Source organism: Vipera berus (genome assembly GCF_964194415.1).
Source record: "Vipera berus genome assembly, chromosome: 1".
NCBI lineage: Eukaryota > Metazoa > Chordata > Lepidosauria > Squamata > Viperidae > Vipera > Vipera berus.
Genome location: NC_138202.1, coordinates 213,456,918 through 213,473,992, shown reverse-complemented (window position 1 = coordinate 213,473,992; position 17,075 = coordinate 213,456,918). Strand labels below are relative to the sequence as shown.

Here is a 17,075-nt window from a genome sequence, read left to right as displayed (position 1 = left end):
AACTCTATATAGAAAACTTTTATGGATATCTTTTCTAAGAATTTCATTTCAATTGCCACAATGATTTATCAAAATAGATGACATTTTGTTTTTTCGTAAGCTTAAGCAAGAACTATTTAATCTATTGTATTGCATGTTACTTTCTTTTATTTTCAAAATCCATAAGTCATATTCATTTCATTTTGTTTTAAACAATTTAGAAATGCTTCTAGCTTGAAATTACAGTATCTAACTTCTCTTTTTTATTGATTCTTAACAGATCAGATATATCTTATGAATATATATATATTCATATATGGATTGAATCCATAGCTCAGTTCTCAGCTGCAGAGGTCTTGCAGAACTGAGGTATGGATTGAATCCATAGCTCAGTTCTTGGCTGCAGAGGCCTTCTGGGAAGGCCTGTGACTGAGAAATTCAGGCCTGGCTGCAGAAGAAGTGGGCCAGCGAGGAGAGGCCTGGCTGCAAAGTAAATGGGTGCGGGGTGCATGGGGCAGCTCCACATCCCCACCCCGACCTAGTTTGATTTTTAGGTGTGTGCCTCGCCCCAAAACTAGGGTTTATTTTTGGGGTAGGCCTTACTTTTGGGAAAACACGGTACCTGTTTCAAGCCAATCTATATCTGAGAAAGCAGCACGGTGTCACCTGCATACAAAATAATAGAAATGTGTTGGTCAATTTTGGTGGGTGAAGAAATGGACTTTTCAGTTTGTCTAATAAAAGAGTTAATATATAGATTAAAAAGAAGGGGGGGCAGAATACAGCTTTGTCTCAATCCCCTCTTGACAGGAATTTCCTTGGTGCATTGTCCTTGTGTATTACACCTTCATCCAGGTGAAGCCTGTATATAAGGACAAGTAATCTTATATTAATTGAGGAGGAATTCAATTTCTCCCAAAGTTTGGATTTAGAGGTGAGATCAGAAGCCCATTTAAAATCAGTAGGTCCTGCACAGAGTGATGAGCAAGCATTGGAGAAGTATTTCTCAGCTAGATGTTGAAGAGTTAAAGCAGGGTCAATAATTGAGCAGCTTTCTCTGAAGTCTGCCTACACATCAGTCAAGATGTTCTCCTTTAATAACCCAATTCAGAAGCTTATTGTACAAGTATTTAGTATATAATTTACTAACCACACTGACAGTCTAATGGGCTGATATTTGGTGGGTAAATCTCTATCTTCTTTTTTGTAGATTGGAATCACCAAAGCTAGCCCCAGTCATCAGTGATCTTAGCGTGGTCATCGATATAGGTGAATATAGTATGAACAGGGAAGTCAAAATGAGTATCCACCAACTGAAATTGTTTTGAATAGCCTCCACTGAAATGAAATGAAGAGCAACAGGTCCTGGGATGAATAAGAAAGAGGATCTTTTTTTATATTCCTTAAGCAGGAAATTAATATTCCTTATTTCTTGGCTGCATGGCATTTTGTTCATATTTGTCCCATCTTTAGATGGAGCAGGATGATTTTCCAAAAAGGAACATTAAAGGGCTTCAAAGTAGAACATTGGGACAGTGATCACTCTTGGGATAGTTGTCAATATAGAATTTACGGATTGAGGAACATAGATTCCTTGATATAGCAGTGTAATTCGTCAAAAAGGGCCTTGTGCCAGCCCAATGTGAAAGCTCTGCTAGATAACCAGTAACACTGGTGCCATTCATGATTTGTGGATCCAACTTATAAAATGTCTGTAACATATGTAGACCCCTGAAATCTCCAACGTGCTCTTTAGATTCTCTAATTAAGAGGGGGCTCTGTTTCCCTTTTATGTCATGCTTACATTTGTGTAGTAAGAATTCAAGCTTATTTTTCATTTCTCATGCTTAGGCCATTAGTATATAGACAAGACATTAGTATGTGAGCTTTATGAGACAATACTCTTGCTCATTTTCCAATACTAGCATAATGGGTTACTTCACAACAACATAGCCATTTCTTTTTACTGACCACAGATGTTGCTTTGAGGTCCTTGCATCAAAGTTTTCATCTCTCAGTCCTGGAAAAAATCCATTTAAAGCCTGAGTTCTAATTATATTCTGGTTGTTCTGTCAGGTAAGTGATTCTTGTTCCTGTGAGACAGAACATTTCACAACCCTACTAATTTTTCACACACATTTGCTTTGGGTCCCTGGAGGACTCACCAACTGCCCTGCCTCTTTTCTTGGTTTTCTTGCAGGGAATCGCCACATACCTCTTGATCTTAGAACTCCAGTCTTTTAACTCTTGATTAGACCAATCACTTGTTTCTTCCTTAGAGCAGAGGTTCCTAATCTTGGCAGCTTTAAGATGCCTGGACTTCAACTCCTAGAATTTCCCAGCCAATTATGGTGGCTGGGGAATTCTGGGAGTTGAAGTCCACATGTCTTAAAGTTGCCAAGGTTGGGAGCCCCTGCCTTAGAGGCTCACAACCCGTTTTTCCTGTGCGGTTCTGTTCCTACGCTTCAATTTTCTATCCCTTGTTTGTGATCATTTTTCTGGGCTTGATTCTTTATTTGACTGTCTGCCTTATATAGAATTGCTTCCTCTCTTACTCCTGTTGTGTTTTTGAAGTGATAAATTGTTGTTTTCTCTTACCGACCAAAACTAGCCACTCAATGTTCCAGTCCTTTGTTTCTTCACACTGAGACCCAACATGTCTGCTGCAGATCTCTGCCAGGTTATTCTTGGGCAGGAATACAAAGATAGCACAAGCTTTGGAGGTCGTGACTGCAAAGGCACATCTACTCGTCCTAGGCTACATGAGGAGGACATTTTTATTTCTTATTTTTTCCCTCAGGGCTCTCAGGTTAGCCAAATACATGCGATTCGCTTAGAGAGAAATTTTGTTAGGAATTTTCCCATGACACATCACTGTCAAACTATTTGCTTTTTTTGTTAATAGCTTCAGTTTTGCTCTCTGACATCTGAGTGCCTTATATTCGTATAGCCTCTGCTTAATCATCCACAATAGGCAATCAGTAGCTCTAAGGACATTTGCAATCAGCAACTATTCAGGAGTTATTCGAGAAATAACTTTTCCTTCCCTTACAGCTGAGCATAAAAGCCATCAGAACATGTCATTTATTTGGTCACTCTCATTCTTGTCTTTTCTTCTCAATGAGCTTCACTGATATTCAGACACGAAATTTATAGTGTAACTATAATTTGAAGCCCACTTTGCACTTTTTAAAAAAAAGTTTAAAATTTAAATTATAAATGCCTCTAACTCTGTTCATCTTTGGTCTTCAAGGTTTTCCCCAGACTCCAGCAATTAATCCTCTCTCTGCATCTCAGTATTCTTACAGGAACTCAGGGAGGAGACTATCGTGCTTTCTACTGCAATTGTAGAGGATTTGTTTCTCGGTGGAGTTTTTATGTCTTCAAAAGGCTGGTGAGAGAGGGACGAGGGGTGATTTTCATTTCTTCTTTGGTTAGGACACAGGTCTGCAACCCGTGGCTCCAGAGCCGCATGCGGCTCTTTCAGGCATCTCCTGCGGCTCCCAGTCCTCTGCCATGTGCAGTCCAAAAAAAAAAAGTGGGACTAAAAAAGTTCAACCAATCAATTCAAATATGCAGGGTAGGTGCATATCTTGCCTTGGCTCCACTCTTCAGTCAAACCCTGTTCTGCGCATGCGCACATGTATGCGCATGAACCGGTTCCGAGTGGCTCTTTCACTGTTTCAGGTTGCTGACCCCTGGGTTAGGAGGAGATTCTCCACTTAATAGGAATGTCACTTTTGCCCCTCGTGGTCCCAGAGTATCCTCTTCCTCTTTCAATACTCTCCCTCTCCAAAGCAACCACTTTCAGAGGTTGAACATTGGTTTTATCCCTTACAACCAGTTCATACTCTCCATCAGTAAATGCTGCCCTCTGGCACTGAAGCAGGAGGGCTGAGATAATCTCTGGTCTTAGGTTTATGGGAATACTGCAAATGAAACTGCTGAAGGATGTGTGTGTGTGTCTGTGTGTGTGTGTGTGTGTATGCGTGCATGCGTACGTGCATGCTTGCTTGCACACATGCTTGTTTCCAGATATTTGAGTCTGGACTTCCAATGATGAGAATCTAAATACATTCCACTTTAAATTCTTCTTTCCTTCCTCTCAGATTGAGGAATGATGGTGATGCAGAAGTTCATTAAGTCCAGGACCAAGAAAGAAAGGTGAAGGGTTGGATGCATTTTCATTATGACTTGAAACAGCAGTCAAAAGGATTCCTGGAACAGCGCAATAAACTCGCCATGCAATTGTTAACGTCTTCATATGGAGAGGAGGAACCTTATGTAAAGCCAGACGTGGTGTCCAGCAGCAATGAGGGAGAACACTTCCTGGTGATGAAAGTCAGCAGATAACTTGTGGGCAGCTTTGGCACAAACCAATGGTTCTTCGATAAATTGTTGCACAGTGGGACTCCTCTAGGAACTGGGTTATAGAGACACAGTTGGGATATATTAAACATGTACATATGCAGCAGGCAGAATGTAGCCTGAAATGGTGACAACTTGCTCAGTGATCAGAACGACATTACCGAGGCTTTCCAATAAAAATCTTTTCTGACATAGCACCATGCCCTTGAGCTGTGTCTGGCCTCCACCTTGGCTATTTAAGAGACCCTTAAAAGAGCTCAGCTCTTCTCCCTGGGTTGAATGAATAGTGGGTCTCTGTAGTTCTTTGGGTTATGATTATGGTGATGCTATCCATTCAGTCAGACTCTTGGCGATTCTATGAGCAGGTCTTGCCACATTTTCCAAACTTACACTACTTCTTTGCATTTTTATATTCTCTGGCTGGTGTTAGCTTTGATGGTGCCCAGCCACCATGTTCTTTGATGGCCTGGTTTCCTTGTACCCTTTTGGTTATAATAGTTGTATTCTATGGTTGTCTGAAGACCTCCATTTGTGTTTTATCTCTTTTATTAATGTTTTTATTGTATTATGTTCAGACTCCTTACAGATCTTACCCATTTAACTAATTTACTAAATTCTAATGCCCTTAAATGGAAAATGCTATGGATTGTTTTGAAGCAGTAGGCGTGAGCTTAAATGGACTCCAGAAGATGGTAGAGGACAGGAAGGCCTGGAGGAACGTTGTCCATAGGGTCGCGATGGGTCGGACACGACTTCGCAGCTAACAACAACAACAACAACATGGATTGTTTCAACCACAGGTAGTAAAAACTGAGTATTCTTTCTACAGCCTTTGGTAACTCAGGTTTATATCTAACTTCAAATCAAAGCTGTATCTGTTTGGGATATACATTTAAGCATCTAACCAGGGGTCTTAGGGATTCTTTGGCTGGGCTGTTTACTAATGGCTCTGTGGCAGTTTCTTGATTGCTTACTTGATTGTTGGTCTGAAGTTGTCCTTGGAGCTAATCTATGCTGATCTGAGTTCTGATTATTATTATTATTATTATTATTATTATTATTATTATTATTATTATTATTATTATTATTATTTATTAAATTTATATACCGCCCTTCTCCCGGAGGACTCAGGGCGGTGAACAGGGCATATAAATAGAAATACAAAAGTTAAAAAAGGATTAAATAATTGCCCAATTAAAACAATCACAATATAAAACCCATTAAAACCCTAACGTTCCCCCATCAGGCCAGGCCAGCTTGTTCAAATAAATGGGTCTTTAGCCCGCGCCGGAAGGAGCGAAGATCCGGTGCCGTCCAGAGCTCAACCGGCAGTTGGTTCCATAAAGCCGGGGCGCCCACAGAGAAGGCCCTCCCCCTGGGGGCCACCAGCCGGCATTCTCTGACCGGAGGCACCCTGAGGAGGCCCTCTCTGTGGGAACGCACAGGGCGGAGGGAAGTCGACGCCGGCAGCTTACTGATTACTGGTGCTGGAGTCTTTTTCTCTTAAGAAGAATCCCCAAGATCACCCCCACCCACACAGACAGGAAAGACACCAGAATGTAAACTGACAGCAAAGGACACTCCTTACTAGCACTGGGGACGTTACCTAGTTAGAGTAATGAAATGTCTGCAAGAAAACAAGCAAGCTCAGAGAGCACCAAGGACCCCTCATTTCAACCCTGAGCTACAAATAATCTCTTTCATAGATGGTTTAATCATATGTCAGATTTGTAGTGCCAATTAGCCTCATTAGTTTATTTTTCAAGAACTATGTCACAGAAGTATTCATGTAATAAAACTAGAAGTGTTCCTTATCTATCCAGAAAGCTATTTGGAAGACAATCCCCTTCCTATTTTTTTTCAACCCATGCATCTGCACTCTTCCATAACTGGTAAGATTTTAAGTTTTAGCTTTTATATTTTTGTCTTATATATTTTCTCCCTGTCAATATTTTAAATATTCATGTTTCCATGTAGTAGAGGAAGATGGCTGAACCTGGTTTCAAAAGTCTACATAATATCATTCACATGGTATCTTTTCTTTCTAGGCAGATATTAATAGAGATTAATGTACAAGTGCTTTGATGGCCTTCCAATCCTCATCTTCAGTATACCAAATACATTTTATGCATTGATTTTAATCTTTGCAACAAGAGAAAGCATTTCTAGCTTCTGGTGATAGATATAAAAAAAAGCCCAGTGCATATATAATCCCCCAGTTCAAAGGGATTGCCTTCAAAGTTGCTTATAATTAAAATTAGTCTTCTTTCATAGCTTCTTAAAAATCTATTGTTTATCAAACTAAGGCTCTCTAGATTTTAATGATTATGACATCGTAAAGTTTGTCACGTTAGCTTGAAAAAAATGAAGTGACATTTTTAATGGAAATGGATTTTTTTACATTGTTACAAGGAGTCCTCGACTTATAACCACAACTGACCCCAAAATTTCTGTCGCTAAGTGAAACAGTTAATTTTTCACCATTTTATGACCTTTCTTGCCACAGTTGTTAAGTGAATCACTACGGTTGTTAAGTTAGTAACATATTTGTTAAGTGTATCTGGTTTCCCCATTGCTTTTGCTTGTCAGAAGATCATAAAAGGTGATCAAAGGACACCAAAACATTGTAAATGAAATTCTTAGCTACACAAATGTAACTAATTTTGAGAAAATCATAACTAATAAAGATATTCCGAATATTGATGGGAAATCAAACCTAAATAAGAACTTGAAAAACAGGATATTGATTTAACAAGGAGACTTTAATTGCAAATACAATTGAAATATAAACTGGTTAGAAAAGAGGTTACAAACTGACATTATTGTTATTTGTCTAACTAAAAAAATTGAGGATGTGTATATCTAATTTTGTATGCATTAATAGTAGCAAGAACTGTATTTGTGTAGTGTTGGGAAAATGAAAACAATATGGGAAGAAAGGAGGATTAAAAAAACCCACTGGATTGTATAGTATTGAACAGACTTGTATTGAAGAAGCTAAGATGTAATATCAAGTAATAAAATGGACCCTGACATCATGTTGTTTACTAAGCACTTTATGTTTTGTAATAATAAAAAATGAATAAAACATTTTAAAAGAAAAAAGGACATCAGGACATTGCCAGGATCATAAATATGAGTCAGTGGCCAGGCATCTAAATTTTAATCATGTAACCATGGGGATGCTGCAACCCTTGTAAGTGTGAAAAAATGACCATAAATTACTTCTTTCAGTGCTGTTGTAACTTTGAATGGTCACAAAATGAACGGTTATAAGTTGAGGACTACCTGTATTTGGCCAAAACCAGCGGTGGAGCTAGCAGATCTGACTTGCAGCAATCTGGATGAGCATTTAAATAGCAGCCGAGAGAGCTTTCTGTGTCTCTGCTGCCATTCACGTTTCGCAGTCCAGATCTGGGAACCCTAATCAGCAGGGAATATGTATTTTATAATTAGGGAGTAATTCAGTACAACGTGTTCTGTGTTGAGCCATAAACTCTGCTTGATCATTCAGATCCATACAATATATAGGTAATCCTCAACTTATGATTGGTTGCTTAATGACCATTCAAAGTTATGACAGACTCAAAACCTTACTGATGACCCATCTTGGAAGTAACAACTGCCCTACCACTCCCACTGATTGCGTTTTGGGCACTTGGCAACTGGCCCACATTTACAACCGTTTGCAGTGTCCTGCAGTTACTTGATCATGTTTTGTGAGGTTTTTTGCTGTTTTCTGGCAAAATATGCCCATCGGATAAGCTAGATTCAGACCTACGGCCACATAATTGTCTTAATGACCACAGTGACTTGCTTAACAACCATAGTAAAAACAGTTGTAAAATCAAGTCTAGTCACATGGTGATTCAACTTACAACCACAGCAATTCTGGGTTCTATTGTGATGGTAAGTCGAGGACTTCCCATAAACTAAAAACAGTGATTTTTTTTTATCACAGTGAATGCCTATATAAACCCACCTTCACTAATGCCATGGTGATCAGCAGCAATCAATAAACTTTTTCTGCAGTATATTTTCAATTTTAATTTTTAGGTTGTACTAAAAGGAATTCTGCTAAGAAAGCAATGCTGGATGTTTTTGCATTGCCAAAGTGTGCTGACTTGAGCAGCACTGCAATTAAAGCATTCTTAATGCTGTGGAAGCAAAAAGAGAGAAACGGAAGGGAACTGGATGTTACTCTTCTGCATATTGTACTTTCCAGGCACATAATCCTTGCATCGCCTACAACAGCAGTTCCCAGCCTTTGTATTTTTGTGAACCATGACAGAAGTAATGGCAAATCACCACGCTAACCAAGGTGAGCCACATAATACCTTCAGGTACCATGTCATAGTAAATTCTCAGATGTTATTCCCAAATGAACTGAAGTTTCATTTTAAAGGCATAAAATCCATCAACAAACTCTGCCTGATGTTGGTGAATTGTGGGGCCGCGTAACAGGCTTGCAAGATTTGAAACTGATGACGATGATGATGATTTTGGGGCCTGCACCAAGAACCAGCTACAATATCTTAGCCTATCACCAGTAGAAATACTTAAGAGATAGAATCAGAAACTGGCTATCAGCAGGGCTTTAATATTTACAAGAAATCTGCTTATACGCTTGAATATATATCCTAAAACAGTGAATGAAATAGAATAGAATAGAATAGAATAGAATAGAATAGAATAGAATAGAATAGAATAGAATAGAATAGAATAGAATAGAATAGAATAGAACAGAACAGAATAGAATAGAATAGAATTCTTTATTGGCCAAGTGTGATCGGACACACAAGGAATTTGTCTCTGGTGCATAAGCTCACAGTGTACATACAAACAGCAAGTAATAGATCACAGGTCATCATAATTACAATCATTAATGATAAGTTACAAACAGCAATCAATAAATCATAAGAAACCAATAGGAGAAGATAGTAGGAAAGATGAGAAGATGAGAAAAGATGAGAAATGAGACAGTGCTGTGGGAATTAAGAGTTCAGCCGAATGATGGCATGGGGGAAAAATACCTTTATGTCTGGTTGTTTTGCCATGCAATGCCCTATCGCAGTGTCCTGAGGGGAGGAGTTGAAACAGTTTATGTCCAAGATATGAGGGGTCTGTAGATATTGTCTCAGTTGTCTTTCTGGTTCTTGCAGTATACAGATCCTCAATGGAAGGCAGGCTGGTTGCAATTACATCATATTAATACATCATATTGCTAAAGATTGCCATGCAACTTTCCCATTATATACTAAAGTGATATTCCAATAGGGGTATAACGTGAACTTGAAATGATAACTCCAAGTTACCTGCTGTGAAAAGCACCTAATGGCGGGTCTGGGACCACTAACGGTGGCCAACTCGCTGCAGCCATCTTGCCATGGCCAACCAAGCGCAGCCATCTTGCCAAGGTCATCTTGCCACAGCTAATTCGCCACAGGACAACTCACTGTGGCCAATTCGCTACAAGACAATTCGCCATGGGACAATCCACATGGGATAACTCAACGCGATAAATGTTATCTGCCACTGTTTCTTCTATACATTATTTTCATTTTTACCATTTCTGCTCATGGATTAATGCTTGGTTTCCTTGCTTGGCTTCTTTTCAACTGTTTAAGTTGATTAAAGTTTTCTACTTGGCACCTACTTCAAATAACCAAAAGCTCCTTCACACATTTTGAGAGAAGTGTGTCAGGGATACTGCTTCATAGTAACAAGAATCACATTTAGAACCAAGCAGAAATGTTTTTCTGCAAGGACAAAAGAAGCAGACTAGGTCACCAGCATGATTAATTAGAACTATTATAGTTTTTCATCTTTTTGTCCAGCTGACAGGCATTTCCATTATTTCTCCCAAAAAACAAAAAGCAAGACCAAATCATCACGAAGAAGCTTTATACCTTGGAGGACATTCAATCCTAACAATTGTATTAACATTTAAGAACAAGATTCTTGAAAGAAAATTTGATTGATTGCAAAGTAACAAGCAAGGTAACAGAGGAAAAAGAAGTGCCCATTGTTAGAAGGTGTGAATTCATAGCTTGGTTCTTTTATCTGCATTAAGATATTTTTCTGAAAGCAGATGATGGAGGAATTCATAATGTACAATGCTTATAAACCATGATTTTTCTTTTTTTTTTAAATAGAGCAAGGCTGAGTTTGCTTCAGTAATTTAATTCAGGAGAGATTCAGCAGAAATTTAAAGAAGGGAATTTTATTCCCTTTATAGTTTTAAAAGTAGAAAGGACCCAAATTTGCAGAGTTCTCCAAAACACACCAATGTTTTTGTTTTAATATGAAGAAAGATGAGAGAAAGTGCATGGCCATAACAAACTCAATAGATCTGGTTCAGATTCAAAGACAATAAGCACGCTAGTGGAGAAAAGCTGAAGAGATTTATTGATAGGGTACCGTAACAATCATATATAGCACAAAAATATCCTTACTTTTTTTTTGCCTCTCAAGGACAATAGTTAACAGATCCCTGAAGCAGACATGGGTATCGCTTCTTCGGGATTCAGATCTATACTAAGATCCATTTTGGGAGTGCAGGAGCATTACGGAGAAGCAAGACTTTTAGATTGTCAAATTTTTACAAGTCTGTAATTTCTTTTTGTATTATGCTTTACTCTTTTGATAACTGTATGCCCAATCATAATAGTCTCAATTTATAAGGCCATTCCTCTCCCAAGAAAAAGAAGCAAAAAGCATTTTCAAATAAACATGAAAACAACAATTACTGATGCCTTTAGCATCAGGAGCACTGAAACAGCTTCTGTTAATTTTAGCCTTCCTAATTTAGGGTAGGTAGATCAGGCTAGGAAACCCAACTTATGAAAGCTAGTTGTTGACTTACGATCAGTCACTTAGTGACCAAAATTCCAAGGGACCTACCTGGGAGGTACCTACAACCCAGATCTGAAGTTCCAACAAGTTGCCTCCCACACAATCACATAGCCACGCTTTGAATACTTGACCACCAGGCTGCATTTATGGCCATTTGCAGTGTCCTGCAGTTATATAATGACATTTTGCTGAAAATCAGCACTTACCTCCCGTTTTCTGCAAAACTGACCCATATCAAACCATGGGTTTGTTTAATGACAATCGCAAAAAAAGTTGTAAAAGGCAAGCTCCATTACAGTTGTAACTCAAGGACTAATCCTGCTATTTTTATTATAAGATTGTAATAGAATCTTGCAAGACTGAGTGTGCCTCTGCCTTCCCTACTTTCTTGTTCAAGAGAACCAGGAAAGGTCAAACTTATGATATTTTCTAAAATTACCTTTCTACCTTGGACCCACATTTCTTTTATTTGATTGTTGTCTGGCCTGGGCTCTTCCTGCTCATCAAAGTTATTTCTACAGTCTATTACAATTGTATATAAATGTGATAGCTCATGAACCACCCCGAGAATGGTATTCAAACCATCTGGAGAACATCAGGATGAGGAAAACTTTAATGACTCTTCAACAAGGATCTATGAGTGTTTGGGCAGGGCAGGATTCAGAATTCAGATCCCAAATATGTGAATACAAGTAATTTAATTATCATTTTAATGATTAAATTACTTTAATTACCTGTATATCTTGTGTTCTTGTATGAAAAGTCCCATCTTCTTTGGAAAGCAAACAAGTGTGCAGGAATTTTTCTTTTTATTTATTTACTTATTTACAGAATAAGAGTTGGAAGGGACCTCAGAAATCTTCTAGTCCAACTCCTTGCTCAGGAAGGAAACTTTATACCATTTCAGAGAAATGGTTGTCCAATCTCTTCTTGAAAACCTCCAGTGTTGGAGCACTACAACCTCTGGAGGCAAGGCATTCCACTGGTTATTTGTTGTAACTGTCAGGAAATTTCTCTTTATTTCTAGGTTAGTTCTCTCCTTGATTAGTTTCTATCCATTGCTTCTTGTCCTACCTTTTGGAGAATAGATGCTGACTGTGCTACTGTAATAGTTTCAGGGTTTGGATTTGGGTTAGACCAGGGGTCAGCAACCTAAAACAGTGAAAGAGCCACTCGGAACCGGTTCCCTCACAAAAGGAAAAACTGGGAGCCGCAAAAAAATGTGTGCACATGCGCATACATGCCGCGCATGCGCAGAACAGGGTTTGACTGAAGAGCGGAGCGAAGGCGAGATATGCACCTACCCTGCATATTTGAATTGATTGGTTGAACTTTTTAGTCCCACTTTTTTTTTGGACTGCATATGGCAGAGGACTGGGAGCCACAGGAGATGGCTGAAAGAGCCGCATGCGGCTCCGGAGCTGCGGGTTGCAGACCTGTGGGTTAGACCCAAAGACACGCATCCTACGCTCTGAATTGTAATTCCATGCCTGGTGGGGAAAATGGTTAACAGGCCTGAACAGATTTTTCTTCTATCCTTGTCATACTGTATTTTCCCCAAAATAAGACCAGGTCTTATTTTTTTCCCCACCAAAGGAGGCACCAGGTCTTATTTTGGGGGGATGTCTTTTTCACTCACCTCTGGCATCGAAAGCCCCACCCAGCCAGTCCACTTCTTCTGTGGTTGAGCAGCTTCATTTTAGCCTGCATTTTGCAGTCAGGCCTTCCTGGAAGGCCACTGCAGCCGAGTACCAAGCTATGGATTGAATCCATAGCTCGGTCCTCGGCTTCAGTGGCCTTCCGGAAAGGCCTGTGGTTGAGAAATGCAGGCCTGGCTGCAGCAGACACTGCAGAAGGAGACACGAGGAGAGGCCTGGCTGCAAGGTAAGTGGGTGCAGGGCATGTGGGGCAGCTCCACTCCCCCCGCCCTAGCTTGATTTTTAGGTGTGAGCCTCACCCCAAAATTAGGGCTTATTTTTGTGGTAGGGTTTCTATTAGGCCCATCCCCAAAAATCAAGCTAGGGCTTATTTTTCGGGGAAGGCCTTACTTTTGGGTAAATCCGGTAGAAACAATGAAAAGTATAGGTTGATAGGAAGTTATCATTGTATCCAAAACTTTAGTCGGGCCTACAGGTAAAAAAGGTAAAGGTTTCCCCTGTCCAGTTGTGTCTGATTCTAGGGGGTGGTGCACATCTCCATTTCCTAGCCAAGGCAGCCAACATTTTCCGAAGATGCTTCCATGGTCATGCTTCCATGGCTTCTATACTGAGGAACACGTAATGCTGTTACCTTTCCACCAAAGTGGTACCTATTGTATGTATTCACACTTGCATGTTTTTGAACTACTAGGTTGGCAGGAGCTGGGGCAGGGACAGGAGCTCACCATGCTTGTGGGCGTGTGAGTTAATGGGGAACCTTGGTGTGGTTTTGCTGCAGAAATCCACTGAGATTAGGGATAGAGTAAAAAGATGTACCTGTCTGTATCTCCTTCCTAAGACACACTTGTACATATTTAAATAAGGCCTAGATGGTGTTTGTGTCTGGGTGATTTTATGAATTGGAAACCTCAGCTACTTTCTTGGACTGTGCATTCTTCAGGCATTTTCATGACATTCAAACTTCAAAACCAATATAGCATATACAAATATAAGCCATCTTCTCTCTCTCTTTTTTTTAACTAAAGAGCATTTATTTTATTTTTCACTATGATTTTTACTGCCTCCAAGTAATACTATTGATCCCCCCCCTCTCTGAGGAGTACATATAGCAATGATGGCGAAGGAGATGTGAACAATCTTGAGGACCCTGAACAAAATAAAACTAAGTAAAGTGAAAAAATTAAAACTAAATTCCTGTAAAAGACATTTTCTTCTGGAACTGAACAAGTCTCTTACAGTTCTAACTGACTCAGTCCTAGTCATAGGCTTATAAGAATGAATAGTGGACTACAATACAAGACTTTCACTACAGAATGCTGTACGTGCCCTCCCTCAGTGCCCCATTATTTGCTTGCTTGCTGAGCTTGTCTGAGGAGAAGAACATAGATCTTCTCCTTTATCCAATTTTTATTGTATGGCTGGTATGTCTGAATATCAGCACGATAGACAAGGCAGCTAAGGTCAGCCAAATCATTGATGAAATCAAATAACTGGCTAATATCATATGTAATGGAAGGGCTGTTAGGATTCATTCTCTTCAGGTGTTCTTCATACATTTTACAGACTCCTTCCATACATTCATTTACAGATTCATAATCTGCATAAGTCCTGCCTTCAAGTCATTTGGTAGGCTGAACAAGGAGAATTGTATGAGACATGGCGACTCGTTCCGCTCGGCTCAGGCGCGAGCCTTTTTAAATAGCTATTCTTTTTTTCTGTCTTTTTTTTCTCATATAAAGATTCAATTTATCAGGAATAAAATCCTTGGTTGATATTATCTCAGTGGGAAGAAGATCCCTTCAGGTGAAAACTGGAGTCTAAGTCATAATTTCATAGGAGTTTTCCAATCCAGCTTGGTAGACTGCAAACAAGTGAGGTCCCACCTGGTGGAAAAATCACAAAGAGGTTTATTTGGTTTGTCACAATTCAAGCTGTTTGTTAGGTTAAAAAATATCTGACAATGGAGCCGCTCTGATCTTTCAACTTTGCATTTAATATTCTAGGTCTGTCAGCCTGGCACCATTTGCCAGCAAAAGATAAATAATAAAGATGGAGGATATGGGTCAGAGGACTAAGTATCACAATTAACACTTGCTTATGCTTCCTAGAACAACAACTGTGTCTTTAAAGTAGCATGTGTAGTCTGAAGAATCCTGATCAAACTTCCTGAATTATTAAACACGGTAAGAAATCAATGCTCTCCAAAGTATTTTTATGTACAAAAACAACTTACAGCATGATTTACCCCTCTGCATTGCAATGTAGTAAATAATAGATTAGCTGTTTTATAGTCTGCCCTAGCTTATATCTTGGCTCCTCTTTAAAAGTAAATTAATGTGCCCAAACCATTTTTCCTAGTCAGTTCAGGATTGCAGTTTGTAAATTAATGCATGACCTTTTCCAAGAATTTATTGTGTTATATATTTTTTTCCCTTTTTCCCAAGTTGTGGGGCTCATTTTTTCTTGTCCGAGCAAGTCAAAGCTTGAGTTTATCCCAGCAGAGTGTCAACTGCTTTTGAACCTCACTGCCCAATTGTTTCATACCTTAGTTCCAATGAAAAATAGTAGCTCTACAAAGAAACCAGCATGGCTGCATAAAGAACTCTCTGATAAATTGAAAGACATAAAGGACAAGTATAACAAGTGGAAGGAGGGGCACATAACTAAGGCAGAATATCAGCAAATCGCCCGAGCCTGCAAAGGTGAAATGAGGAAACCTAAGGCTCAAAATGAATTAAGGCTTGCAACAAAATTCAAAAATAACAAAAAAAGTGTCTTTCAACATGTAAAAAACAAGAAAAAAGTCAAGAAAATGATTGGTCCATTAGTGGGAGAAAGTGGCAAGGTGACAAGCAACAGGGAGAAAACAGAGCTATTTAACTCGTTTTTTGCATCTGTCTTTACACAAAGGGAAAAAACAGCCCAACCTATAAAAAACAGTACTGTAAAAAACAGATTAGAAACATAAGTTAAGATAGGCAAGAAAATGGTAAGTGAGCACCTGTCCAGCCTAGATGAGTTCAAATCACCAGGACCAGATGGATTACACCCCAAAGTTCTCAAGGAACTGGCAGATGTGATCTCAGAACCACTGAACTATATCTTTCAAAGATCCTGGAGCACTGGGGAACTACCAGAGGACCGGAAGAGAGCTGATGTAGTACCCATCTTCAAAAAAGGGAAAAAAATGGATCCAGGAAACTACAGACCTATCAGCCTGACCTCAATACCTGGGAAGATGCTGGAAAAGACTTCTTAACCCAAGCAGGAACAACCAGGACCAGCTGTGGCTCAGAGATGCAGTCAAGTGACATACATCACTTTTTACACCTCTTCCCTTAATAAAGAAAATGGCAATTGGTCCCAATTAGGTCCCAACTGAAGTTGTAACATGATGACTACCTGTATTATGAAAATTGTCCTTCACCACCAAATACACTCCTGAAGAAATTGTTTCTGGCATCCCCTTCTTGTCTAGGGGTCAAAGTCAGGAAAATGCTTCCAGAAATTTGAGTGTCATGCAGGATGATTGTGCCCTGCAAGTTTTTGCCCTGAGTACCTGGGAGGTTAAGAAAGAAAACCTCAAGAGCGCCCAGGGGAAAGACATCAAGTGTGCTTTGGACAACAGCCTTGCCAGCCAAGTTGATACCTTCCATCTTCTCAAATGTTCATTTTCCTCCTCACCAGAGGAGCCAGACAAACAGTGTCTCTGCCATAAAAAATATGGTGAGACATAACTTTTTTTAAAGCATACCAGCTTGGCCATTGCCCTGGTTACAGGAACCATGTTAGGTTTGAAGTTCCTGGACATTTGGTGGAACATGGACTATAGGACTCATGGCTGCTGGGTGAGTAACCAGTCCAGCAGCCTTGCCCAAAATAACTCAAATTGCAAAGGTAAACCAGGGGAAGTTGGCAGTAGAAGAAGCCAGCCCAGCTATTGAACTGTTTATGTTTGGAAACCGGGAGCTTATTTTTTTGCCTCAGAAACAACAAAACTCTGTAACGAAAGAAATCGGAGAATTGAAACAAAGAATCAATGAGCATCTAGAAGAACACATAAACACATCATAAGGTTGTCATCATTGAAGCTTGTTCCAAAGAAACAGCTAGCACAAGAATGAAAAGATGCCAATACTGTAATAGCAAATATAAGCATTAGATCACTATAAGAAACAAACAAACAAACAAACATACAGCACCATTGCAGTTATA

At 39.5% G+C, this 17,075-nt stretch overlaps 1 pseudogene across 1 annotated transcript; it reads right to left on the bottom strand.

Moving 5' to 3' along the window:
• Positions 1-13,927: 13,927 nt before the first annotated feature.
• LOC308660599 (enhancer of rudimentary homolog) lies at positions 13,928-14,518 on the bottom strand (annotated as a pseudogene). The gene has a single exon. The product of its transcript is annotated as an enhancer of rudimentary homolog (transcript).
• Between the last annotated feature and the right edge of the window lie 2,557 nt (positions 14,519-17,075).